Source organism: Pongo pygmaeus, chromosome 3 (assembly GCF_028885625.2).
Source record: "Pongo pygmaeus isolate AG05252 chromosome 3, NHGRI_mPonPyg2-v2.0_pri, whole genome shotgun sequence".
NCBI classification, from domain to species: Eukaryota; Metazoa; Chordata; class Mammalia; order Primates; family Hominidae; genus Pongo; species Pongo pygmaeus.
Window position 1 is genome coordinate 151,477,567 of NC_072376.2, and position 11,187 is coordinate 151,488,753.

At 37.9% G+C, this 11,187-nt stretch overlaps 1 pseudogene; it reads left to right on the top strand.

Moving 5' to 3' along the window:
• Positions 1-3,743: 3,743 nt before the first annotated feature.
• Positions 3,744-4,632, top strand: LOC129035472 (armadillo repeat-containing protein 1-like; annotated as a pseudogene).
• Positions 4,633-11,187: the final 6,555 nt, after the last annotated feature.

An 11,187-nucleotide genomic window follows, 5' to 3' on the forward strand; every position in this document is an offset into this window, starting at 1 on the left:
AAAATTTATTTTTAACATTGGCTTCTTAGGCTTTATTTAGGGAGTGAAATTTTGTCAATCAACTGATTTTTAGGGTTGTTCCTAAACATAACTGTGAAGTTGGGAAAATGTTCCTTTGGTCTCCTATGTTGTGTTGTAGTGCAATAATGACAAATACAGTGTCCTGTATAGCCACTGCTGCCTTTGACTTCTGTGGCAGATGTCAGTCATTTATCATGGTCCTGTTTCCTGCGAAGCATGGTTGTAGCTAGAAATTATTCTCCATTCAGTGATCAAGGGAGCCACTGCATGGCTGGGACAAGAGGTGAAAATTATTTTCCATTATTGTTTGAGGATCTCTGTCTCTGGGAGGTGGCATAGGAGAGTAAGAACGTGATATTTGGCATCGAACAGGCTTGGGTTTGAATCCAGGGTTTGCCACTAAGTTGGCAAATTAACTTACTTTTCTAAGCCTGTTTCCTCCTCTGTAAAGTGAGATTAATAACACCAATTTTGTAGGCTGTTTTGTGATATTAAATGAGACGGAATATGTGCTATTCTTAACACATCTCATGGATCTTAAATGTTAGTTCATGTTGCCTTTCTACCAAAACTTAGACCAAGGAGAAATTATAATGAACAATTATTCTCAGCACCATGCACAATATTAGTGTTTAAAGGAGCATCCCTTTAATGAAAGGAATAAACTGTCATAGTGTTTTATGTATTACATTTAGAGGTTGAATATTTTGAGCAGGGGCTTCACTCACTGAAACCACTCAGACCACCACTGGTTCTGCCTAAGGACATGGCTCGATTTCAGTTTTCAAAATGACAAACTTGGCAGAGGCTCATTTTTTAGGGAATTACAGAGGGAAGAGAATCCATAATTTTTACCCTTGAGGAAGTCAAAACCGAGGTACACAATGACAAATAAACATACTGTAGAATACAAATAACTAAAGCCTGGAAATAGACCCACATAGGCTAAATTATAGCTACATAAATGTATTCATTTCTAAAATATCTGCATAGGCAGGCAGATGAATGGAACAGAATAGAATCTTAAGTAGGTCCAAACACTTCAAGGAATCCAGTGTATGATAAAGGTGGCATTTTAAATCAGTGAAGAAAGATGGATTATTTAATAGATGGCATTGAGACGTTTTCAGTCATTTAGAAAAAAAATAGTTCTGTGTCTCACTCCTTGCATTAAAGTACATTCTAGATTTGCTATTTCGAATTTCTACCAAAGCTTTAAAGATAAAATGCAAAACTAAAAAAATTTTATAAGGCATCGTGAAAAAAATTTAAAGTAATCTTGGAGTGGGTAATATTTTTCTAAGTAAGAAAAAAAATCTAAGCAGATATTAGCAATAAAGGAGGTAGAGCAATAAATTTTGCTATAAAATATTAAATTTATTTCATGGAAAACTACAGTAATTAAAGGCAAAAGGCAAAATTTAAAAAAAAAACCTGGGCCGGATGCGGCAGCTCACGCCCGTAATCCCAGCACTTTGGGAGGCTGAGGCGGGCGGATCATGAGGTCAAGAGTTCAAGGCCAGCCTGGCCACCATGGTGAAACCCCGTCTCTACTAAAGATACAAAAAATTAGCTGGTGTGCTGGCGTGCGCCTGTATTCCTAGCTACTTAGGAGGCTGAGGCAGGAGAATCCCTTGAACCCAGGATGCAGAGGTTGCAGTGAGCCAAGATCGCACCATTATATTCCAGCCTGGGTAACAGAGTGAGACTCAGTCTCAAAAAACAAAACAAAACAAAAAAACCCTGTACTTTGTACACATGCATCTTCATCTCCAACTGCATTCCAGAGAGGTTGTACAAATTTTTACCACATCTGCACTGTATATGTACTATATCCCCTCTATATATGTATAAAACATTAGTATAGGCCAACAAGAAAAATATAAATGACCTCACAAAATAGGCAAAGGGTATGTATGAAAGAGGAGTTCAGAAAGAAAAATACATTTTTACGCATATTAAAATATCTCAATCTCATTCATAATTAAAGAAATACAAATTCAGACCATGAAACAATTTTTTGCCTATCACAGTGGCAATAGTTATAAAATAAGGAAATTCACAGTGGCTAAGGGTATAAGGATACAGGTACATATGCAATGCAGGTGTTGTAAAAATTGGTACACCCTCTTTGAAATGCAATTGGACAATATTATTAAAATTTAAAACATGCCAATCTTGTAAGGCCTGCTAGCACATGTAGCAATTTGTCCTCTGATTTTAATTTCACCTGTACACAGAGAAGTCTGAAAAACAAAAGCCAGGAAACAGCCATATGTCCATCAACAGGAGACTGACTAAACAAATTTTGATGTGGTCATATAATAAATTGTTGTATTTAGTGTATCTACATGTGCTGATATGGACAGATCTTCAAGATATATCATTAAGTTAAATAAAAGAAAGGTACTTAATAATGTCTATAGACATATTTACATGGAAAATTTCTGGAAGAGCATATAAGAAATGGTCGATGGTGTTTATCTACAGGGAGTGGAACTCAGGAACTGAGCTGAGAAGAAGACTTACTTTACTTTGGATACCTTTTTGTGCTATTTTGAATTTCCAACTGAAAGCATGTGTTATTTTCATAATAAGTCGATGAACCGATAGAGACAGAGTGATGAGCAAACCATTGCTTAGGAATTTTTCTAAGCTAATTTCTTTTGTTCATGTTGCAATTAGTGTCTCCTTCATATCATCAAATCAAAAACAAGAATGAATTCTTATCAGAGGATGGGAAATATTGAAGCATTTCTGAAAAATAGGAAAGAGAGAGATTCAACGTGATACACCATGAGGGAAAGGTCTCCTGGGCAAGTTGAGCTATTTGCCAGTCCTCTGTCTCACAGTTAACAGAGAGCAGGAGGGAAGAGGCCCTGGGACAATCACCAGGTACTATCTATTAGTTGGCACAGCTGGGATGGTTGCCTCTTTCTGGACCCTTGCTTTTTCTGAGAATGGGTCAATAATGATATGTGCCCATATTATGAGGTCACTGTGCGCACTGGATGTACAAATAAAGTCACTGTGTGTCCTGGCTCTGCAGAGGTAGAGCGGTGTCCTTGGTGGTTACTAAGATCAGGAGAATGAGGAATTCACCTTCATAGAAGAGACTCTACCAATATGTCTCACTAGGTACCATGTCTCACCATTCTTCCACAATAACCTTGGGCAGGATAGAGTAGCAAAGACATAGAACTGGCAAAAACAAAGGTGCTTGGCTGGACGAAGTGGCTCACACCTATAATCCCAGCACTTTGGGAGGCCGAGGCAGGCGGATCATTTGAGGTCAGGAGTTCGAAACCAGCCTGGCCAACACGGAGAAACCCCGTCTCTACTAAAAATACAAAAATTAGCTGAGCATGGTGGCACATGCATGTAATCCCTGCTACTGGGGAGGCGGAGGCAGGAGAAACAATTGGCCCTGGGAGATGGAGGCTGCAGTGAGCCGAGATCATGCCACTGCACTCCAGCCTAGGTGACAGAGTGAGACTCTGTATCAAAAAAGAAAAGGTGCTCAAACAACACTGACTCATTGAACGCTTGAAAACAAGCATCTCCTTTCCCCACCGCCAAAGAGCACCTTGCTCTTTGGCTCGCTGAGTTATTCCGGTTGTTTGTGATCGCCGACGCTGTGGCTGTGAACCGAGGGGCTCATGCCGCCTGGGTTTCTACCTCATCCGTAGGTGTGGCCCTGATGTTGCAGCAGGCTCTGAACTCCTAAAGCTCTGGAGCGAATTTAAAATTTTATTCATGTGCATGGCATAGAAGATGAATTCTTCCACCTCCACCATGAGTGAAGAGTCTGATACTCTATTGGTAGTTAACCAGTTAGGGGATATAGCAGCCGATCCATTAAAGAGAAGAGCTGTCGTCGAGGATCAGGGATGCCTGGCCTTATTTTATTTATGGACCACCCCAACCCTCCAGTCCATTTGGCTTTGCTTGCTCTTCAATACTTGGGAGAATACCGTGCAAACAGAGAAAAGATGAAAGGAGAACTGGGTATGATGTTGAGCCCACAAAATGTTATACAGAAAACTGCAACTCCAGGAGAAACAAAACTTCTGGCCTCTGAAATCTATGACATACTTCAGTCCTCCAATAAGGCAGATGGTGATAGTTTCAATGAAAGAAATTAATATTGAAGCAAAGCTCAGTTTTTTCTGGAAACTACAAACAAACGTGCCAAAACAGTGGTTTTGCATATAGACGGCCTTGATGATATGTCTTTGAGAAATCTATGTGAAGAGGCTTTGTTAAAAATTAAAGGTGTTATTAGCTTTACTTTTCAAATGGCTGTTCAAAGGCGTGGTGTGAATCTGTTCAGATTTGAAAGCTGAGGCTTTGGCATCAGTGAGAGCATCAACCAAGGTTATGAAAGCTCCGTAAGTTGTGAAAAGTGAAAGTGGAGAAGAGATGCTGGTCCCATTCCAAGACCTTCTTGTGGTAGAACAGAACACAGAGCTACCTGACTACCTGTCTGAAGATGAGAGTCCCACAAACGAACAGTACAAAGTGGTGTCCTGGGTCAGCTCACACCCAGTGGGTGGAACTAGCTGGCTGAGCACAGCTGCAAACTTTTTATCCAGATTGTTTTATTGGTGACTTCAATTTGGGGTTCAAGGACTGTGTGAACCAACCAGGGGCCAGTTTTCCATTGTTGTGGTGAACTGGCAAGTGCAATTTGCAATGAATTATCATGAAAAGCTTTTAGATTACATGATTGCATATGCTGCATTTTACATTTTATTGGACATTTTACCCCACTGAGTGGTAAAAAGAACAGAGGCTATGGATGCAGTTGCTTTGTTTATGGAAGTATTTTGTTTTTTTTCTTTAATTTAATTGCCTCATATTTTATAAACCATGGGTCCACTGTTAAAACCAAACATGGGAGGAGGTTCCAAGATGGCCAAATAGGAACAGCTCCAGTCTACAGCTCCCAGTGTGAGCGATGCAGAAGACGGGTGATTTCTGCATTTCCAACTGAGGTACCAGGTTCATCTCACTGGGGCTTGTTGGACAGTGGGTGCAGCCCACAGAGTGTGAGCCAAAGCAGGGTGGGGCATCACCTCACCCGGGAAGTGCAAGGGGTCAGGGAATTCCCTTTCCTAGCCAAGGGAAGCCGTGACAGATGGTACCTGGAAAATTGGGACACTCCCTCCCTAATACTGTGCTTTTCCAACAGTCTTAGCAAATGGCACACCAGGAGATCATATCTCTGATGAACATCAATGCAAAAATCCTCAATAAAATACTGGTAAACCAAACCCAGCAGCACATCAAAAAGCTTATCCACCATGATCAAGTGGGCTTCATCCCTGGGATGCAAGGCTGGTTCAACATACACAAATCAATAAATGTAATCCATCATATAAACAGAACCAAAGACAAAAACCACATGATTATCTCAATAGATGTAGAAATGTCCTTTAATAAAATTCAACAGCCCTTCATGCTAAAAACTCTCAATAAACTAGGTATTGATGGGATGTACCTCAAAATAATAAGAGCTATTTATGACAGACTCACAGCCAATATCATACTGAATGGACAAAAACTGGAAGCACTCCCTTTGAAAACTGGCACAAGACAGGGATGCCCTCTCTCACCACTCCTATTCAACATATTGTTGGAAGTTCTGGCCAGGGCAAACAGGCAGGAGAATGAAATAAAGGATATTCAATTAGGAAAAGAGGAAGTCAAATTGTCCCTGTTTGCAGATGACATGATTGTATATTTAGAAAACCCCATTGTCTCAGCCTAAAATCTCCTTAAGCTGATAAGGAACTTCAGCAAAGTCTCAGGATACAAAATCAATGCGCAAAAATCACAAGCATTCCTATACTCCAATAACAGACAAACAGAGAGCCAAATCATGAGTGAAATCCCATTCACAATTGCTTCAAAGAGAAAAAAATAGCTAGGAATCCAACTTGCAAGGGATGTGAAGGACCTCTTCAAGGAGAACTACAAACCACGGCTCAATGAAATGAAAGAGGAGACAAACAGATGGAAGAACATTTCATGCTTGTGGATAGGAAGACTCAATATTGTGAAAATGGCCACACTGGCCAAAGTAATCTATAAAGAACTTAAACAAATTTACAAGAAAAAATCAAACAACCCCATCAAAAAGTGGGTGATGGATATGAACAGCCACTTCTCAAAAGAAGACATTTATGCAGCCAACAGACACATGAAAAAATGCTCATCATCACTGGCCATCAGAGAAATGCAAATCAAAACCACAATGAGATACCGTCTCACACCAGTTAAAACAGCAATCATTAAAAAGTCAGGAAACAACAGGTGCTGGAGAGGATGTGGAGAAATAGGAACACTTTTACACTGTTGGTGGGACTGTAAACTAGTTCAACCATTGTGGAAGACAGTGTGGCGATTCCTCAAGGATCTAGAACTAGAAATACCATTTGACCCAGCAATCCCATTACTGGGTATATACCCAAAGGATTATAAATCATGCTGCTATAAAGACACATGCACATGTATGTTTATTGTGGCACTATTGACAGTAGCAAAGACTTGGAACCAACCCAAATGTCCAACAATGATAGAGTGGATTAAGAAAATGTGGCACATATACACCATGGAATACTATGCAGCCATAAAAAATGATGAGTTCATGTCCTTTGTAGGGACATGGATGAAGCTGGAAATCATAATTCTGAGCAAACTATCACAAGGACAGAAAACCAAACACTGCATGTTCTCACTCATAGGTGGGAATTGAACAACGAGAACACTTGGACACAGAGTGGGGAACATCACACACCGGGGCCTGTCGTGAGGTTGGGGGAGGGGAGAGGGGGAGGGATAGCATTAGGAGATATACCTAATGTAAATGACTAGTTAATGGGTGCAGCATACCAATATGGCACATGTATACATATGTAATAAACCTGCACATTGTGCACATGTACCCTACAACTTAAAACATAATAATAAAAAAAACCAAACAGATACGTACAACTTTACATTTTATTTTACATGAAGTGCATCATTAGGAAAACTCATTTTCTCCTCAAGCCTCAGGACCTACCTGAAGAGAAGTTTTCTTGTAGCTCAAGTTGTGCATCAATTACCGAATATTTTACTCTATGAAAGATACATGTTTTACTATGAAAGATACATGCTTTGGTACTCTTCACTGAAAGCTGAAAACATTTCTTGTTACTCTCTTTTGTGCCTTCTTATTTTGCCAACCATGTTTATAGAAAGGACATTACTAATGAAATTTTGCAAATTAAAAACATTCATTTGAACATAGTAGTCCCCTAGAAAAACAACTCTACAAAAATTTTGTGGGCTTATTCATTATAATTTTGATAAAATTGACAAAATCAGTCAAGAAGGAAACATGTATGTTAGCAAAGTGTTTTTGGAGACTATTCGAATGTGACCAAATGTGGTTCTAGTTGACTTCTTTTCACTTTGGTTTATATCAGCTCTTGAGAGTTAAGTCTGACCATGATATTGCAAACAATTGTAAATGGTCTCTAGGCCTTACTTTGTGATTATACATTGTCTCCTGCTAGAAAAAAATAATGGTAGTAAAGAACTGACAAACTGAAAAAAACAAAAATCAAATGCCTATAATACCATAACGCCATTTTGGTGTAGAGTCTAACTTTAAAACATGAATTGCTTGACAGAAGCCTATTCAGTAGATGTTTCTTTGTATTGCCTTTTGTGAATTTATTATGAAAATGCTGCAGTTGTATTGAATGAAAAAGACCCAAATTATTGCTTATGAAGAAATAAAGCCAGCATTGATCACTTAATCCTGTTTTTCATGTCTAGCCAGAAAAAAAGAACTTCAGTGAAGGTAAGATAAATAAATACATATACATATCTTTTTTTTTGGCAGATAAGTGCTAATTACATATAGGTAATGCTTTATTAAATTTCTGAAATATGTGGTAACTAAAATTTTCCTTTTGGAAATTAACTAAATCCAGATACATGTTAATACGATATGATTAAAAACAAATAGGAAGAAATTGAAATTCCTTCTCATCCACATGTAGAGCTACTATTTTACTATTTGGAGAATGTGATGTGAAAATTGGACCCCAAAGGTTTTTCTTGTGTTTTCATTGTAAAATACCATCACCAGTGAGAGTCTTGAGTTCACTAACATTGTGACCTTCTGGAGGGAGAGTTACTGGGGGGTATTGAGGATGATACTTTTTTTCATGTGTCTTGTTTCTGATTCAAGTGACATGCACAAACTGAAAAAAAAGAAACTTTCAGGGCACCTATTGCTCTAAATGCATAATATAACTTACTGCCAGAACCAGATGTGTTGAAAAAAGGAAAATAAAACCACCTTCTTTCTATAGCCACTAAAGCAAAGTTTACTGTTCTGATGAATTTGTATTTTATTTTGCATTGCCACACATCTGCTTATTTAAAAACTGTATCACTTTGGTAGTAATTGTTCAGGACAAGTAGGTATTACAACTTGATGTTTGTGTGTTCTAATTCTAAGTGTTCTTTTATTCCAGATCATATAGAGCAGTAAAGGCAACTGTAACAGCATTTTTTGAAATACATTGTAAAATAATAAAAGGTAACATAATTAAAATTGAGTGGATATTAAAAAAAGAAAACAAGCATCTCTATATTTGAGACACTAAATACACTAGAAGAACTAGTATCTAAGAAAAAGAGTTAAGATAGCAAACAGAAGTATTAAACATAATTAATATCTTCAGGGCTATGCAATGGAATTTTAAGGATATTGCAACCATGAGCCATAAAGTACATTAAATTGAAATATATTTGTTGAAATAAAGTCATATGGTAAATTTTTCTTACTTAGTTTTATGAGTAATTAATTTTTTCATTAATTCAACAAATATGTTGTCTATACTCATTGTTAGGCACAGCAATATCTTGTTATGTGTAATAATAGTATACTTTTCTATAAGTTTGCAAAGGATTTTTCTCATTAGCTCCCAATAACATCCCTGTAAAGTGAACAGGGCAGGGCAGGGCAGCTTTTATAGTTCATTTTACACATCAGGGGATGTGGGTTGGAACAGAGTTAAATGTCTTGCTTACAATGAAACAATCAGTGACAAAGCTGAAATTCATATCCAGGATTTAAAATTTCAAATACATAGCTCTTCTAAATTACATGGCTACTGCAGGAAATGTAATGCCTATTCAACTTTATAGAGTGAAATAGCCACTATGACATTTTCTGAGGTCAGGGTACAATGGCACCGAGAAGATGTGCATGTGAAGAAATTATTGGATTTTTGTTTTCTACTTGTATTTTTTAAACATCACCAAGTTGTATACATAACAACTTGGATTTATGGTCTCAGGAAATAACACAGTAGAAAACTTAGGAACATGACTTTTTAAAAAGTTTTGTAGGTTGTCTATTTCAGCCTGAAAGAAGTAGGTCATGAGGATGGCCACAGATTTATCAAGGTATTTAAGATTTTTTTATTTCAGCTGAAACTCTGCTTATCCCCAGATTTTGACAGTGATGGCATGAACTAGGGCTAAGGAAAATCTCCTGATCCACCCGTGTTTGTGTTTTAGGACTTATTCGATGCCTGAAGCTCCAGTTTGCAAGGATACTGGGGTAGCAGTTCAACCTGATCACAAATGTTCTTATCCCCATGGACATCTTCCAGGAATAAAATAGTTTCCTCCAATTCTATCTGGATTCTGAGAGCTTGTAAATAGACCCAACCTCTGCAGGTGATGCAGCACAATGGATGAGCTTGGTGCCATTGAACTGTAAAGTACCATGAAGAGTGTCTGAAAGTTGAAATTAACTTTTTATTAGCATGACACAGCTGTGGGCTGTTTCATCTTGTCAGCAGCAAATTTCTGGTTCTCTCACTTGCCTTTTCATAGACCTCACGTTGGTTCACCTCCAGCTATTCCTGCCGTTCTAACAGGCACTGTCCTGCTCCTTGTCCGCTTTTTCTAGTCCTACCGCTTCTTTTTGTGCCTTTTTGATGTTTCAAAAGAAGCGTGGAATGTGATAGACCTTTCATTTTCAAATGTGCTTTTACTGGCTTTGATGCTGCATCAGAGCAATAGCCTGGAAAGATTGGGTGAAGGAGAAATGGGGGACCAGCTCTCTGAAGGGCTGAGTGAATAACCTCGGATATGCTATATTTTCCTATCTATGTCAAGAATGTGGGTTAAACAATAAGTCTTCACTTCCCTACATTTTGCAAGCCACCTGTCAGGTTTGTTGTCTGGATACCTAACAAAATATAGGCCTCCAATGATCAGACTTGACCAGATTTGAAGTGGAATAATCCTTGATTTAGCAGCATAGCAATGCACACTTTCTTCTTTGTTTCTCTCTTCTGAATAATTAGGGTTAGGGAGGCAGTTCGTGCTTTGTTTTCTATGTACCTTGTCTTTCTCCATTTGGCCACTCTAATAGACATCTTGCTTTTGCCTGTGAGCATTTAAAGCCATAACCTTTTGAAAGAAATAACCTGAAACAGCTGAGAATGTATGAATATTTGCTCTGCTATGCAGTTTTGATTTCTGGAACATCATGTTTCAAATTGCAGTGAAAACAAAAGGCCTCTTTATGACATCCAGTAATCGTACATTTTGTTCTCAAAGATTTGTTAAACTTAAGATGCTATAGAAGGTCATTTAATGATTAAGGTAGAACAACAAAAAAATTAAAAATTCATCATATATTATCAATATTTTTGGTTTAAAATATCCAGTTATTTGTCTTTTCTGTGATTTTAGCTATGTGGAAAAGAGAAGTATTGCACTCTGCCTTGTGGAGCTGGGTTAGTAAGAGTGAAAAAGTTCTTCTCTAAAGGATATAAAGACATCTGCATTGATACCATTTGAATCCCATTATTTGAACAATTGTAATCTCACACAGTACATTCATCAAAAAGTTGAATTCACAATTAAAACTAGAGGCAAACCTCATAGGCCAAAATTACTGTAAGGATAGGAGAGTTTAGATTGTCTTGTATTTAGACTTCAACCATCGCTTCATTAGGTTGTCCCAAGTTCATTGAGTATTCTTGTCACCTTAAAAACAATGGCTCATTTACCTCATAGGAATCTAGGAAGAATATACATCAGGCAAGTTAAATGAAAACACAGTCTAATTGCCTAAGGAAA